The sequence below is a fragment of the Schistocerca piceifrons genome, chromosome 4, assembly GCF_021461385.2.
Source record: "Schistocerca piceifrons isolate TAMUIC-IGC-003096 chromosome 4, iqSchPice1.1, whole genome shotgun sequence".
Lineage (NCBI taxonomy): Eukaryota > Metazoa > Arthropoda > Insecta > Orthoptera > Acrididae > Schistocerca > Schistocerca piceifrons.
The window spans coordinates 255,523,338-255,540,567 of record NC_060141.1 but is presented as its reverse complement, the minus strand read 5'-3'; the positions used below and the strand labels follow the sequence as shown (position 1 = coordinate 255,540,567).

At 45.2% G+C, this 17,230-nt stretch overlaps 1 pseudogene; it reads left to right on the top strand.

Moving 5' to 3' along the window:
* Positions 1-8,572: 8,572 nt before the first annotated feature.
* On the top strand, positions 8,573-8,690 carry LOC124797008 (annotated as a pseudogene).
* The last annotated feature ends 8,540 nt before the right edge of the window (positions 8,691-17,230 follow it).

Here is a 17,230-nt window from a genome sequence, read left to right as displayed (position 1 = left end):
GTAGCACTCTCCATACAGTGACGTGGTCAACGTTACCTTGTACAGCAGCAACTTCTCTGACACTGACAGTAGGGTTATCGTCAACTGCACGAAGATTTGCCTCGTCTATTGCAGGTTTCCGCGTCGTTCTAGGTCTTCCCCAGTCGCGAGTCATAGGCTGGAATGTTCCGTGCTCCCTAAGACGGCGATCAATTGCTTCGAACGTCTTCCTGTCGGGACACCTTCGTTCTGGAAATCTGTCTCGATACAAACGTACCGCGCCACGGCTATTGCCCCGTGCTAATCCATACATCAAATGGGCATCTGCCAACCCCGCATTTGTAAACATTGCAGTGACTGCAAAACCACGTTCGTGATGAACACTAACCTGTTGATGCTACGTACTGATGTGCTTGATGCTAGTACTATAGAGCAATGAGTCGCATGTCAACACAAACACCGAAGTCAACATTAGCTTCCTTCAATTGGGCCAACTGGCGGTGAGTCGAGGAAGTACAGTACATACTGACGAAACTAAAATGAGCTCTAACAGGGAATTAAGCGTTTCCGGACACATGTCCACATAACATCTTTTCTTCATTTGTGTGTGAGGAATATTTCCTGAAAGTTTGGCCGTACCTTTTTGTAACACCCTGTATATATATGAATATAGACATTTGTGCAAGGTGCTTTATGTTTTTTGTAAATATTGTAGCTATGAAAAAACGTTTTACAATATGTTATTTTTTATCCACATGACAGCTTGGCGTACGGTCCAACTTCAAATAATCACCCTTCATAACAAAAAGATTTTTTAAGACTTGAAGATGACAGCAAAGTTTGTCGAAACCGGTTGTTTTAAATAATTTTTTTTATAGTCGTTGCTTTTGAATGGATTTAGCAAGTAAGTGTCCGTCTTCCGAGGGCAGATGTAGAAAGCAACCTAAAATTTACAAGCAAGACGCTATTATTCGTAAATCCATTTATGTTGAAGACAGTTTGCTTGCGAAATTGAGATTTCTAGCATCAGGTACATTCATTCTTTTTAATATCAGGCAAGCTAACAATTACGACGATATAACATTACAGCAGATTTCATCTTTGTACTCATGACTCTTCAAAAGCTAAGTAGGTCAGACATCTGACAAATGAAGCATTTCCAGACATACATTTGTTTGAACGGTTTTGCTTGTATTGACTCAAGGAACAACTAGTAAATTCCTTAAGGCCTGTTATTTAACACCCACTATAATAATATAATCAAGAAATATTACATCGTAGGATATTATAGAAGTAGCTATATTACTTGAAGTTAAATGGCGATTTTCCGTGTTCAAAAATTATTACTTTCAATCATAACTTCACTTCTTTCTCTATGTTATTTAACCTATGCTGTAAAATTACTTTGCCTGAGTCCTTAATGTGGTGTCACCGCCAGACACCACACTTGCTACGTGGTAGCTTTAAATCGGCCGCGGTCCATTAGTATACGCCGGACCCGCGTGTCGCCACTGTCAGCAATTGCAGACCGAGCGCCACCACACGGCAGGTCTAGAGAGACTTACTAGCACTCGCCCCAGTTGTACAGCCGACTTTGCAAGGAACGGTTCACTGACAAAAATGCTCTCATTTGCCGAGACGATAGTTAGCATAGCCTTCAGCTACATTTGCTACGACCTAGCAAGGCGTCGTATTCAATTGATATTGAGATTCTATTAATGTATCATCAAGAGCGATGTTCTACAAATGTGGATTAAAGTTAAGTATTCCAGAAGCTACGTACTTTTCTTTATAGCATTCATTACGTATCCCGTTTCAGACCTCACGCCAGCCTGCGTGAGTTTAAGCGCGTGCCTTTCGGCTTCCTCTCATTGTGTCTAGGCTGTCTTGTCTAGACACAACACTTAAATTGTGGATATTGTGCCAAATTTTCCTTGTGGAGGCCCTGAGTCCATTTTCTGGCAACTTCCTTCATTACTTTCTTCGCCGACACATCGCAGTCATTCACTTCACCATATGTACCCACCGCTACAGTAGTCTCAGCTGTCGACTGTCGCTACTATACAACGATTAGTATTTGTGTGGTGCAACGGATAGTGCTCTAGTGTCTCAAATATACTGACGTAGGACAGACCCTCCTTAGTTACGACTTTTTCGTTTATTGATTCTATATAATATGTATATGATGTTTTTATAAGTTCTTTGCTGTCTTGCATTGTTTGGTTCTAAAAGTTTTGAAAGAGGATTACTGTCCGTGCTCTTCGTGTATGAGGTAACATGGATGATTTCTTCGCTCAGAAACATGTCACGACCACAAACTATGACTCAAAACACGTAGTTTCAAGAGTACTTTCATATAATATGTGCATGTGTGTCAGAATAAATTACCAAGGTGTTATGTATGTTATTTTATGTTAACCGGGGACCTAGAAACGACGGAGAGGCTCCATCCCCGCCGCAGCCACAGTGGTCCACAAACCCACGACGACTACCGCTGTCCACTTCACCCCTCCGCCGCCCCACACCGAACCCAGGATTATTTTGCGGTTTGGGCCCCGGTGGACTCCACCCAGGGAAAATCTCACACCAGACGAGTATAACCCCTATGTTTGCGTGCTAGAGTAATGATGGTGTACGCGCACGTGGAGAACTTGTTTGCGCAGCAGTCGCCGACATAGTGAAGCTGAGGCGGAATAAGGGGAAACAGACCGCATTCGCCGAGGCAGATGGAAAACCGCTTAAAAACCATCCACAGACTGGCCGGCTCACCGAACCTCGACACAAGTCCGCCGGGCGAATTCGTGCCAGGGACCAGGTGCTCCTTCCCGCTTCGGAAAGCCGTGCGTTAGACCGCTCGGATAACCGGGCGAGCCTACCAAGGAGTGGTATAGTAAATCTGTGAAATACTACACAAATCCTGGAAGCAGTATGGCCGTTCACACTTTCAGCTATCCTGACAATGCCGGTGCAGTATTTCATGTCTGAGAGCTACAGCGACGCAGCTCTCGGGAGAGGCCGTTGCAGCATCCCTGAATATGGAAGTTAATAGGAATATAAAAAAGGGAGGAAGGTTGATCTGTTTAGCAAGAGTAATAGAAGGCAGATTTCAGACTACCTAACAGATCAAAACGAAAATTTCTGTTCCGACACTGACAATGTTGAGTGTTTATGGAAAAAGTTCAAGGCAATCGTAAAATGCGTTTTAGACAGGTACGTGCCGAGTGAAACTGTGAGGGAAGGGAAAAACCCACCGTGGTACAACAACAAAGTTAGGAAACTACTGCGAAAGCAAAGAGAGCTTCACTCCAAGTTTAAACGCAACCAAAACCTCTCAGACAAACAGAAGCTAAACGATGTCAAAGATAGCGTAAGGAGGGCTATGCGTGAAGCGTTCAGTGAATTCGAAAGTAAAATTCTATGTACCGACTTGAGAGAAAATCCTAGGAAGTTCTGGTCTTACGTTAAATCAGTAAGTGACTCGAAGCAGCATATCCAGACACTCCGGGATGATGATGGCATTGAAACAGAGAATGACACGCGTAAAGCTGAAATACTAAACACCTTTTTCCAAAGCTGTTTCACAGAGGAAGACCGCACTGCAGTTCCTTCTCTAAATCCTCGCACTAACGAAAAAATGGCTGACATCGAAATAAGTGTCCAAGGAATAGAAAAGCAACTGGAATCACTCAACAGAGGAAAGTCCACTGGACCTGACGGGATACCAATTCGATTCTACACAGAGTACACGAAAGAACTTGCCCCCCTTCTAACAGCCGTGTACCGCAAGTCTCTAGAGGAACGGAAAGTTCCAAATGATTGGAAAAGAGCACAGGTAGTCCCAGTCTTCAAGAAGGGTCGTCGAGCAGATGCGCAAAACTATAGACCTATATCTCTGACGTCGATCTGTTGTAGAATTTTAGAACATGTTTTTTGCTCGAGTATCATGTCGTTTTTGCAAATCCAGAATCTACTATGTACGAATCAACATGGATTCAGGAAACAGCGATCGTGTGAGACCCAACTCGCTTTATTTGTTCATGAGACCCAGAAAATATTAGATACAGGCTCCCAGGTAGATGCTATTTTTCTTGACTTCCGGAAGGCGTTCGATACAGTTCCGCACTGTCGCCTGATAAACAAAGTAAGAGCCTACGGAATATCAAACCAGCTGTGTGGCTGAAGTGAAGAGTTTTTAGCAAACAGAACACAGCATGTTGTTATCAATGGAGAGACGTCTACAGACATTAAAGTAACGTCTGGCGTGCCACAGGGGAGTGTTATGGGACCATTGCTTTTCACAATATATATAAATGACCTAGTAGATAGTGTCGGAAGTTCCATGCGGCTTTTCGCGGATGATGCTGTAGTACACAGAGAAGTTGCAGCATTAGAAAATTGTAGCGAAATGCAGGAAGATCTGCAGCGGATAAGCACTTGGTGCAGGGAGTGGCAACTGACATTTAACATAGACAAATTTAATGTATTGCGAATCCATAGAAAGAAGGATCCTTTATTGTATGATTATATGACAGCGGAACAAACACTGGTAGCAGTTACTTCTGTAAAATATCTGGGAGATGCGTGCGGAACGATTTGAAGTGGAATGATCATATAAAATTAATTGTTGGTAAGGCGGGTACCAGGTTGAGATTCATTGGGAGAGTCCTTAGAAAATGTAGTCCATCAACAAAGGAGGTGGCTTACAAAACACTCGTTCGACCTATACTTGAGTACTGCTCATCAGTGTGGTCTCCGTACCAGATCGGGTTGACGGAGGAGATAGAGAAGATCCAAAGAAGAGCGGCGCGGTTCGTCACAGGGTTATTTGGTAACCGTGATAGGGTTACGGAGATGGTTAACAAACTCAAGTGGCAGACTCTGCAAGAGAGGCGCTCTGCATCGCGGTGTAGCTTGCTCGCCAGGTTTCGAGAGGGTGCGTTTCTGGATGAGGTATCGAATATATTGCTTCCCCCTACTTATACCTCCCGAGGAGATCACGAATGTAAAATTAGAGAGATTCGGGCGCGCACGGAGGCTTTCAGACAGTCGTTCTTCCCGCGAACCATACGCGACTGGAACAGGAAAGGGAGGTAATGACAGTGGCACGTAAATTGCCCTCCGCCACACACCGTTGGGTGGCTTGCGGAGTATAAATGTAGATGTAGATGTAGATGTAGACGGAGGTTGGTTTCTATATGAGAGATCTACTATCTCAGAGTCGTACGATATTGCAGTGCCTGCGATATTCTGAATTACGAGGCAAAGCTCCTTCGGACATAAAAGCATGTCCGAAAGAAGAGGCACTTTGCAACTACAGCCGTTATGATACATCTGAGCTCGAACCCGGATTTCCCGCTTTTCTCGATCCGTCGCCTTACGATTTGGCTATCATAATACCATTGACGGCCACACCCAAACATACATATGTCATCAACCATTTGTCTGCAACTTGAACTCGTGCATCCATGCGTATCAGAAGGAGCTTTGAAACGCAGTTTTGAATAACGCAGGCGCTGCTATGTTGTATTTGTCCGCTGAGAGCGGGTTAGCGAGTTTTAAGTAAAATGTCTCACCTGTATGTGAATACCGATAATGGAGGTGTATGAGGCTATGGAAGCCTGGGGCTGGCCGTGAGTCGTCATAAGATAATCAAGCGATAAGGGAGACCAATCGTAAATAGGGGTAAATCCGTGTTCGAGGCCCGGTCAGGCATTAATTTGCATTGTCGTCATTCCATCATTCAGCTGATGATTTTCCATATTTGTCGCTATCTAGGACCGTGTCTCTCTCTCGGACTCTGCCGACGAGTCATCTCGGCGCTGTTTTCCACGGCACATTTTACTTGCAAAATCTCTGAGATTGAAACACAATAAGAACTTATCCCCATACTGCCAAAAGGCCTTCTTCAATCTGCTAGAAGTTCGGACAGAGGTTCAGTATACTCTCTTGCCCTTGGGATAGGAAAGGACATCTAAAATGCGCAAGAATCAGCGATGATCAACGGCACTACGATAAAGAAGGCAATGGAAACCATTGCATTAAAGACACACAATGTGTACCTACAGGACATGTGGCCAGTAACACTGGCAAAAGGCTCCGGACTTGGTCCCCAAAAAAATGGTTCAAATTGCTCTGAGCACTGTGGGACTTCACATCTGAGGTCATCAGTCCCCTAGAACTTAGAACTACTTAAACGTAACTAACCTAAGGACATCACACACATCCATGCCCGATGCAGGATTCGAAACTACGACCGTAGCGGTCGCGCGGTTCCAGACTGAAGCGCCTAGAACCGCTCGGGGAGGGGACTGCCGTAGGGGAGTCGATGATGAGAAAAGACGGAACAATCAACGAAAGGGAAACTTTCTAGGAGTCGTAGCATAGAATGTTAAAAGATTGAACGTGGCAGAGAGGCTACAAAAACTGAAACGAGAAATACTAAAGTTCAGTGTAGAGATAGTGGGGGTCAGTGAAGTAAATGGAAAGAAGACAAAGTTTTCTGGTCATACGAATAGAGGCTAATATCAATAGCAGCAGGATATGGAGTAACGGGAGTAGGATCCATTATGAACAAGGAGGTATGTCAGACAGTCAGCTACCGTGAAAAGTTATATAATAGGGTTATTCTGATCAGAATCGACAGTAAACGAACACCGACAACAATAGTTCAGGTGTACAAGCCGACATCGCAAAGGGAAGATGAGGAGACATAGAAAGTATATGAGAATACTGAACGGGTAATTCAGTACGTAATGGGAGATGAAAATTTAATAGTCATTGGAGACTGGAATGCGACTGTAAGGGAAGAAGTAGACGAAAGGGTTATGGGATAATATGGGTTTGGTATTAGGATTGAGAAAGGAGAAAGGCTAATTTAATTCTGTAATATATGTCAGTAATAGGGAATACTCTGTTCAAGAATCACGAGAGGGGGAGATATACTTGGAAAATGCTGGCAGATAGTATAGACAGACTACACTGTAGATACTATAGACACAGTGGAGGGTTGAATTGAGTACCTGTTAAATGACGATCAGTTTCTCTTTAGGGAAAGTAAAGGAACCACACAGGCGATTATGGCGCTGCAGTTGATAATGTGAGCAAGACTAAAGAAAACTCAACACACTTTTATAGGACCTGTCGACCTGGAAAAAGCGTTCGACAATGTAAAATAGTGAAAGCTGTTGGAAATTCTGAGAAAAATTTGGATAAGCTATAGGGATAGAATCGCAACAAACAGTTTGTACAAGAACGAAGAGGGAACAGTACGACTGGATGATGAAGAACTAAACGCTCGACTTAAAAAGTGTGTAGGACAGGGATGTAGTCTTTCGATCTTACTGTTCAAACCATACGTCAAAAACGCAAAGGCGGAAATAAAAGAAAGGTTGAACAATGGAATTAAAATTCAAGGCGTAAGGATATCAGTGAAACGATTAGCTGATGACATTGCTCTCTTTAGTGAAAATGAAATAGAATTATAGGATATGTTGAATGCAATGTGAATTCAGAGTAAATACAAGAAAGAACAAGGTAATGGGAAGTAGCAGAAATAAGTACGGCGAGTAGCTTAACGTCAGAACTGGGGATAACGAACTTGACGAAGTTAAGCAATTCTGATACCTATGTAAGGAATATAACCTGTGATGGTTGGACCAAGGATGACATAAAAAGCAGACTAGTACTGGCAAAAGAGGGCATTCCTGTCACAATAAATATCAGTTATAGTGAATACTCTGTTCAAGAATCACAAGAGAAGGATGTATGTTTGGAAAACAATGGCAGATATTTTAGATAGATCTACTACAATCAAATGTAAGCCTTAATTTGAGGAAGAAATCCTTGAGCATGTAAGTCCGAAGCACAGCATTGTAATGTAGTGAAACATGGACTGCGGGAAAACCAGAACTGAAGAGAATAGAAACGTTTGAGATGTGGTGCTACAGAAGGATATTGAAAATTAAGTGAACTAATACGGTAAGAAACGGGGAGGTTCTCAGCAGAATCATCGTGGAAAGGAATATGTGGTAAGTAATGACTGGAAGAAGGGACAAGATGATAAGAAATGTGCTAAGACATCGGCAACAACTTGAAAGGTACTAGAGGGAGCTATAGAATGTAAAAACAGTAGAAATAGATGGAGATTGCAATACATCCTACAAATGATTGAGAACGTAGTTGCGTGTACGTCTCTGAGAGGAAACGTTCGGCACAGGAGAGGAATTTGTGGCGGACCTCAGTCAGAAGACTGACGGAAAAAAAGAAACTGTGTCTGCCCGGCTTTATACTCAGCGCTGAGCTATGGCCAAGCGTAAGACCTGTCACCACGCCACGCCGCTGCTCTATGCTACGTTCCTGGACAAGGCAAGAACCACCCACACTTCTAAACAAGGACAGTTGATATTGAATATGTGACGATAATGCGGTCTGCCATCAGCGAAGTCGTTGGAATTCTGGCCATTCAGCAACTCCACTACGGCGTTTCAACTTATGACCAGGTATATTATTGCAGAATCGCTGCAACGCTTGTGATACCTGCATCGAACTTAGAGAATTGTTCTTTGTAATCCAAAGTGTAAAGCAGTTTTGTTTTGGTAACGGCTTTGCCGCAGTGGATACACCGGTTCCCGTGAGATCACCGAAGTTAAGCGCTGTCGGGCGGGGTCGGCGCTTGGATGGGTGACCATCCGGGCCGCCATGCGCTGTTGCCATTTTTCGGGGTGCACTCAGCCTCCTAATGCTAACTGGGGAGCTACTCGACTGACTAGTAGCGGCTTCGGCCAAGAATACCATCATAACGACCGGGAGAGCGGTGTGCTGACCCAACGGCCCTCCTATCCGCATCTTTGATGACGATGACACGGCGGTCGGTTGGTCCCGGTAGGCCACTAGTGGCCTGAAGACGGAGTGCTAAAGTAGCTTTGTTTTACATTGCAATTGATGGAAGTTCATAGTGTCATGCGGAAATGGCACATTGGAGTTCAACAGTGTCCTCATGCTGAAACACAGTTCCTGGTCCGCAGTCCGTATACTACTAATGTAAAATGCGTAAATGGACAGTATAATGTTTGAAGTCTGTCAGTTGGTATCTAACATCAAGAAACATGGTACTTACTGGAAGTAAGGAAAAGTGTAAGGGAGGAACCACCAATATAACTTTCTTTTCACACAACCTGTTTATTTAACAATATATAAACTATGTTTTACAGATAATCGAAGAATTTAACCATAAAATTTTCTTTAACAAGTAAACAAATTTGCAAAAATCTTTTGACCTTAAGCCTTAAGTTGAACAAGCTTTTAATGTTTGCACAAGAAATCTGAAGAGCTGTATTGCAAAACAGCAAAGAATATGACAATGATTACAAGACGACCGGTCCTGCAACCCGACAGTTATCAGATGAAACAGCGGTGTGTACTACAGCAACACATGAAGACTGTATAAGCACGACTGATGACAAGATGGATTCAGTTACTCAAGACAGATGACCTAACTTTTAATTTGAAAGCTGTGTGTCGAAAGGTTTAGGGTTAAGATGCGCACCTGTGCTTAAAGGTTAAACAGATTACCAAACAATATGACAATGATAAGCCTTACTTCAAAGTAACCAACCTCTTAATATCAATCGGCTACAAAGGTGCGACTGGATCTCAAGCCGAACCTTTTGACAATTTTATTTTGACTATAGCCCTGGTAACAGTTGACAGTTAATATTTTCAAAGTGAAACTGATTGTCAGTTATTAAGGTCGCTCTGAAGGAACGTCTTACAACATTACTTGTGAACACTTACTACAAGAGAACTCACTCGGGGGAACGAAAAGATCCAGTTGAAACACACCAAGAATGACTCGGTCTTTCAAACACAGAAACGAACAGCTTAGCACAACAGGTTGCTCAGATTATAACTAATGACTGAGAAATGCAATTACAATCAAGGAATTGAACTGGTTAACAGCTAAATCTAAACACAAGGTGCATTTTTTGCTTAACGGCAAGCTGGGCCTTAGCAAAATTGTTCCAGCTGTATTTACGACCATTAGCTGGTTAATTAGAACATTAATGATCTGGTACAAACCAGAAAGGAAAGACAATGTAACAGTGGAACAAATTTTCAAACTTCAACTAGTGTCTTCGTGCAATACTTCTGCCTATATTTATGACCAAGGAGTGGAGCGAGTACAACTCTGAGGGTCGGGTACAAACTAGAAAATAATAAGGAGGGCAAGTAGAAAATGAAACAAGTCATCATGGCGGTTATAGAATGTTACTCCCGTTTGTCAGCATGCAGTTCCATGGACCCAGGGTCCGTCGCAGCGGTTACTGAGTGGTGCCGATGAAAGCCAGGTAGAGGATGGCAACCAGGCCACGAGCGATTGTGCGACACGAATGTTGCCAATGTCGGCCTGCTGCTTGTAGTCGACGCTGACCCCTGCGAAGTACCCCAGTATCTTCGCTCTGCGCAGGCCATCCTCGCACAGCTAGTGGCTTCGACCGCTCGGACCTCGTGACCTCCTCTCGTCTCGACTCTACCGCCAATCCCCAAACTTCGTGCCTCCTTCTCGGGCCAGCGAAGTGTATTTATATATCGGCAAGCAGAGGCCTTCTAAGGACACAACCCACAGATTCCAACTATTCCTCATAGATATTGGCAATGGGGCCGCAAGAGGGATAGATGACACTACACTTGAGCCAGTGGCCCCAGACTGAAAAGTCTACCAACTCAATGGCGCCACGGCTCAGAATTTAGAGTCGGTTTTTACGTCCACAAAATCTTCTTTCATCTACTCATTACACTGATGACATTAGAGTGTACTGCATGTTCTAGAATGCAGTTAATACACGAGTATGATAGAGAGTGCCATACTGGCCCTACGACATGCGCGATGGCGAACGAGTTTGCATAGGTCCTTTCACTCACATTAACTCTGAAGTTTCTTCTGTTCCCAATATAATGACCGATTACGTAAATCAAAACGTTTAGTACTCTTTCGCAATACATGAAACAATACTAGTGGGCAGTCAGTTTGTCGGTCTAGAGTTAGACTGTGTGATACAGGGGTAAGGTCATTGCGCGACGCGCCGTCAGTGTCCAGGGACGCGCAATATCTGCGAGCTGCGGACTCGGATCAAAGGGGTCTAGCAGGCAATAGCGTACCTGCAACTCGGGAGCAGCGTTGATTGATGCTGCCACGTGTAACAGCTCCCAACAGTAGCCATTGGTCTCTTCACAAATGACAGCTTCTACACGACTTACACAGGAACATTAGTTTCGAAGTTATTTGTTGATACTGTGCGGCATAAATATAAGAGTATTGCGTTAATAGTCATGTAATTGTAACTGTGCTTAAGGAGGTTTCAGCTATGCTACTGAAATACCTTATAATTTTAAGACTGGTTGTATTGCTTGAAATTTAGAAAAGCATAAATTCCAATCGTTTGCAAACTGTCTTATTACATTTGCAAACAAAACTTTATAATTAAGAAGTATGTTTAAAGAAGAAGAAACGGTATATTGGAACCTGGCTTTTCGTTTTGCAACCAGTACCCTTGGCAAAAAGACAAAAGTTTTTCTTTCAGCACACTTACATAGTGATGTCATGTGGTTGAAATTGTATTCGACTAAATGCGTTATTTTCTTTTCACTCATTATGGTATGTTACAGTGTTGGATAGGGGTCCTTAGCTTTTTAAATAAAAGTTAGTTGTGGAAATACACTCTTAAAATTTCTAAAATAAAGTAAAAGAGAGAACAAGATGGTACTTACAAATCACTTAACAATCGAGGTCATTTTCATCCCACTGTCGTTATGGAACAGAAGTTCCGTACGATTCTGGTGACTTTCGTTATCCTGCCTTTATGTCGGTTTTTGGAACTTTTATAGGTCCCCTTTCTACTCTTTTGGCACAGAACTTTAACCAAAACGGTTGATCACAGTTGCTGTTTGTGTAATACAATTGTTGAACTGTATCGAATAACAGAGACAGCTATTATAGACAACAATTAAAGTCGGAAGTTGTTTACATAACTACACAAGGTTAATCAAATAACGAAATGAGATCTGGAGAAATGCTTTCGTGTTGTGGCAAGGAAGCTCAGCTGACGAGTCCAAACATAATCAGTACCCTATTATCAGAGTGTTGACCCACATTAGGAAATAACTGTAGCACCGATACAACGTGGTAGCGATTCGACAAGTCACTGGTAGGTTGCACGAGGTGCGAAGCACCGGATTTCTACGCACAGGTCAAGTAATTTCCTTAAATTACGGGCAGGTGGTTTATGGGCGCGGAGCAACTGCTCCGCAATATCCCAGATGTCTTCTATCGCGTTCAGATTAGGAGAAACTGTCGGTCAGGGTATCAATGTGAGTCCAGTATCATGCTCTTCAAACCGCTGTAGCAAGATCCTCCTCTTTTCACAAGAAGTTATCCTGTTGGAAGATGCCAGTGTTATTGGGGAAGACACTAAACATATTGCTCACGTAGTCCGCAGCCGTCATGGTGCCTTCGGTTACTACAAGTCCCACAGAAACACTGGTAAATGTCCATCATAGCATAGTATTGCTCCCACCGACCAGTGTCCATGGCTCGGTGCATATTCCGTGCAGCCGTTGGCCTTGACGACGGCGTATACAGACGCGACGATTGACCAGACGTTACGAGAAACCTGGTTCGTGGAACTAGGCAACTCGTTTCCACTTATCCGTGATTCACGTGATTCAGCTTTTATGATCACGGGCTCACTACAGTAGTGACTGACGATCTCCTAGCGTCTACAAGAACTCACGAAGGTGTCGTCAGCTATGTAGTACCACGATCAGCAATGTTAACTTAACCGTTTGCGTCGAAACACTTATGCCACTACCAGCACCGTTCTCTGTCGCCAGATCTGCTACGGATCGTGTTACAAAGCGGGCAAACCTCTAGCTTCTGAGTTCTGTGATAAGAAGTTGTTCTCTCTTACACATTCATTGGGCGAATGGTGAATCATTCTTTTCAATCATCCCTTTCTCAGCCCCTTTGTTTTTGAATATGCTTCATTGCTGTAACTACGAGACAGGAGAAGACGGACACGACCAACGAAGGACAGAACGAACAACAACAAGATCTGACAACGGAGTCACAACACGTCCACTCGCACACAGAACAAGAAAGCAAGTAAGCTGTCTAACGCGAGGCTATGTGTCCACAGACGTACGCGAGATTAGACTGGCTGGCTAAGCCTTTTTTTTCCTTTATTGAATTTCAATTCCCCCCGAAGGGGGCGGGCTGGCAGCAGCTAAGTACGCTGCTCTACAGCTTACAGACATTTTTTAAGAACGGAAGAAGAAAAGAAACAAGAAAAACAGGCAATAAAACGGTGACTTAAAGTGTAAAATGGCGGAAATTTGTAGAAAGTTAAAAGAGAAACCAAAGGGGGTGGCAATGTTAATAAAATACACAGGAATCAGACAAGTAACATAGTAGAGACACAATTAAAAAAAACATGGCGTCAGTCTGGTTTCTGTTCGCAAGAGATAAAAAAATCGCACCCAGCGACAGTATGATGGCCGTTCGCAACACTCCCCAAAAGACACACAACACGGAACACTAACTGTAAAACACTGCACGAAAACGTCGGCACAAAGATGGCACTCCCTAGGCAAGGGCAGATGGGGGGGGGGACCTGGAGGAGGGGGAAAACAAGGAAGGAGGAGAGGAAAAAACGAAAAAAGGGGGGGGGAACCAAAGGAGGGAGCGGACTCATAAGGGAGGAGAGGGGTAGGGCAGACGCGAGAGGGAATGGGAAAAGGCAGAGGAGGGAAATGCAAAAGGACTTGGGGAAGAGAAGGGGGCAGAGAGAGGGGAGGTGGGGAAAAAAGAGGATGGAAAGGGGGGAGAGGGAGCCTGGGAAAAGGACAGAGGAAAGGAGGGGGAGTGAGGATCAGAGTTGATAGGAGGGATAAATGGAGGGAGAGAGGGCATCATCTGGTAGGTGGAGTCGATGGAAGCCACCTTGGGAAAGGAGATGAATGGTGTAGATATGGTGGGTAGGGGGATACAACACTGAAGACGTGGCAGGGGGCGTGGATGAGAGAGGAGAGGAGCAACCAGGGGGTGAGGGGGATCGAGGCGGTGGGAGGTGTAGAGTATGTGGATATGTTTGCGGAATAGGAGCAGATTGGGGAAAGGAATGAGGTCATAGAGGATCCGCATGGTGGATGGGAGGTGTATACAGAAGGCGTGGCGGAGTGCATGACGCTCAAGGGTTTGGAGGGACTTATAGAATTTGGGGGGGGGGGGGGGACAGATATCCAGGTAGGACTGGCATAACAGAGGATGTGACGGATTTTGGATTTGTAGGTGTGGAGGATGGTAGAGGGGTGCAACCCCCATGTCCGGCCAGAGAGGAGTTTGAGGAGTTAGAGGTGGTTGTGGGCTTTGGATTGGATGGAGCAGAGATGAGGGATCCAGGTGAGGCGACGGTCAATGGTGAGGCCAACGTAGGTGAGGGTGGGGGTGAGGCGGACAGATGGGCGCAGACGGTAAGGGAGAAATCCAGGAGCCAGAAGGAGTGAGTGGTACAACCTACGATGATTGCCTGGGTCTTGGAAGGATTGATTCTCAGGAGCTACTGGTTACACCAAGCGGCAAAAAGGTCAAGGTGATTCTGGAGAAGGCGTTGGGACCGTTGGAGGGTAGGAGCGAGGGCGAGGAATGCGGTGTCATCGACATATTGCAAGAGGTGTACTAGAGGTGGGGGGGGGGGTTTGAGGCATATCAGCCGTGTACAGGAGGAGAGGGGAGAGGACAAAGCCCTGGGGCACACCTGCAGAGGGGTAGAAGGTGTGGGAATTGGCATTATGGATGGTAACATAGGAGGGGCGGCAGGAGAGGAAGGCGGCCGTCAGATGGATGTAGTTGACAGGAAGAGCGTAGGTTTGGAGTTTAAACAGGAGACCAGGATGCCAGACATGGTCATAGGCCTTTTCGAGGTCGAGGGAGACAAAAATGACGGAGCGACGGGGGTTAAGCTGGAGGGAGAGGAGATGAGTGAGGTGGAGGAGTTGGTCATCGGCAGAGAAGGAAGGTCGAAAGCCACATTGGGTGTCGGGGAGGATGTGGTTTTGGCGGAGGTGGTGATGGATGCACCAGGAAAGGATGGATTCCAAGAGCTTGCTGAACACTGATGTGAGACAGATAGGACGATAGGAGGAGGTATCAGATGGAGGGTTGTTGGGTTTGGAGAACATCAGGATATGGGAGGTTTTCCACAGGTCAGGATAGAAGCCAGTGGAAAGGATGACATTGTAGAGGGTGGCAAGGACTGAAGGGAAGGAGGGAGGGCAGTGTTTGAGGTGGCGGTAGGTGATGCAGTCGTGGCTGGGAGCAGTGTTGCGTTTAGTGTGGAGTGTGACGCTGATGTCCTGTGTAGTGATGGGAGTGTTAAGTTCAAATAATGGTGTGTGGCCCAAGTACTGGAAGCTAGGAGCAAGGGGAGAACAGAGGTATTTGTACGGTCCATGACGTCAGGGAAGAGGGAATAATCAAAGTGGGGATCATCTGGGATGGAAAAAAACATCTAAGAGTGAGAGGCAAGGTGACTGGCCTTACTGAGGTTGTCAGGAAAGGGAGAGGGTACTGCGGAGTGGGGCGGTGGAAAGCAGACCAATACTTGGAAGAGTTTATGGGCAACGTGGAGTTGAGTTGTGTACAAGTCTGGCACCAGGCACGGCGTTTCTTCGCAGTAAGCAGGTTGCGCATGTGTCGTCGTAATTGTCGGTGGTGGGTAAGTGTATCCCGGTCACGAGTGCGGAGAAAAGAGCGGTAGAGGCGGCGGGACTCTCGAAGGAGAAGGACGGCCTGTGTAGGCAGGGCGGGACAGTGAGGGCGTATGGCTTTGGTGGGGATATGAGTGGCGAAAGCGTCAGACAAGGTCTGGCGCAGGAAGGCACCAGTGCGAGAGATGTCATTAGGAGATTTGAGGGTAAGATCGTGGCCGTCAACCTGGGTGTGATGGAGTCCCTGTAGGCATCCCAGTTGGCATGGGAGTAATCATGGACAAGTTTAGGTGGGATGTTGGGGCGAGCAGCGTTGTGGGGAGGGCGACCATTAGAGATGGTGAGGAGAATAGGAGCATGGCCACTGCCAATGAGGTCAAGGACCTGGCTGAGCGAGAGGCAGGCACTTAATTAATCTGTCGGGGTCTTCACTATTGGCCGCTGGAACTACGTGTTCCACTGTGGTGCCCTCACACTAAAAGCGGGCCAGGAGGCGCTCGCCGCCACCTCTAGGTGTCATCGACGTCCATGACGTCTGGCGGGGATTCAAATTCCACGGCGTGCGGTACCAGATTCATCACTGTAAAAAATTTGCTGTGGTCATTTCGGCAAGAGAAATAACAGCTCATATATGGAGGGAAAAGCTTCAGAGGAGGTAATGATACCTTGTTTACTTCTAAACTAAGCTAAACATTTGAACGGAAATAACTAGAATTGGAATCTGAGGGTTATGGTGTACCTTCTACATTTGCATCTACATCCATACTCCGCAAACCACCTGATGGTGTGTGGCGGAGGGTACCTTGAGTATCACTATTGGTTCTCCCTTCTGTTCCAGTCTCGTATTATTCGTGGAAAGAAAGATTGTCGGTATGCCTGTGTGTGGGCTCTAATCTCTGATTTTATCCTCATGGTCTCTTCGTGAGATGTACGTAGGAGGGAGCAATATACTGCTTGACTCCTCGGTGAAGGTATGTTCTCGGAACTTCGACAAAAGCCCCTACCGAGCTACTGAGCGTCTCTCTTTCAGAGTCTTCCACTGGAGTTTACCTACCACCACAGTAACGCTTTCGTGATTACTAAATGGTCCTGTAACGAAGCGCGCTGCTCTTCGTTGGATCTTCTCTATCTCTTCTACCAACCCTATCTGGTACGGATCCCACACTGGTTGGCAGTATTCAAGCAGTGGGCGAACAAGTGTACTATAACCGACTTCCTTCGTTTTCGGACTGCATTTCCTTAGGATTCTTCCAATGAATCTCAGTCTTGCATCTTATTTACCGACGATTAATTTTATATGGTCACTCCATTTTAAATCACTCCTAATGCCTACTCCCAGATATTTTATGGAATTAACTGCTTCCAGTTGCTGACATGCTATATTGTAGCTAAAGATAAAGGATCTTTCTTTCTGTGTATTCGCATCACATTACAGTTGTCTACATTGAGATTAAATTGCCATTCCCTGCACCATGCGTCAATTCGTTGC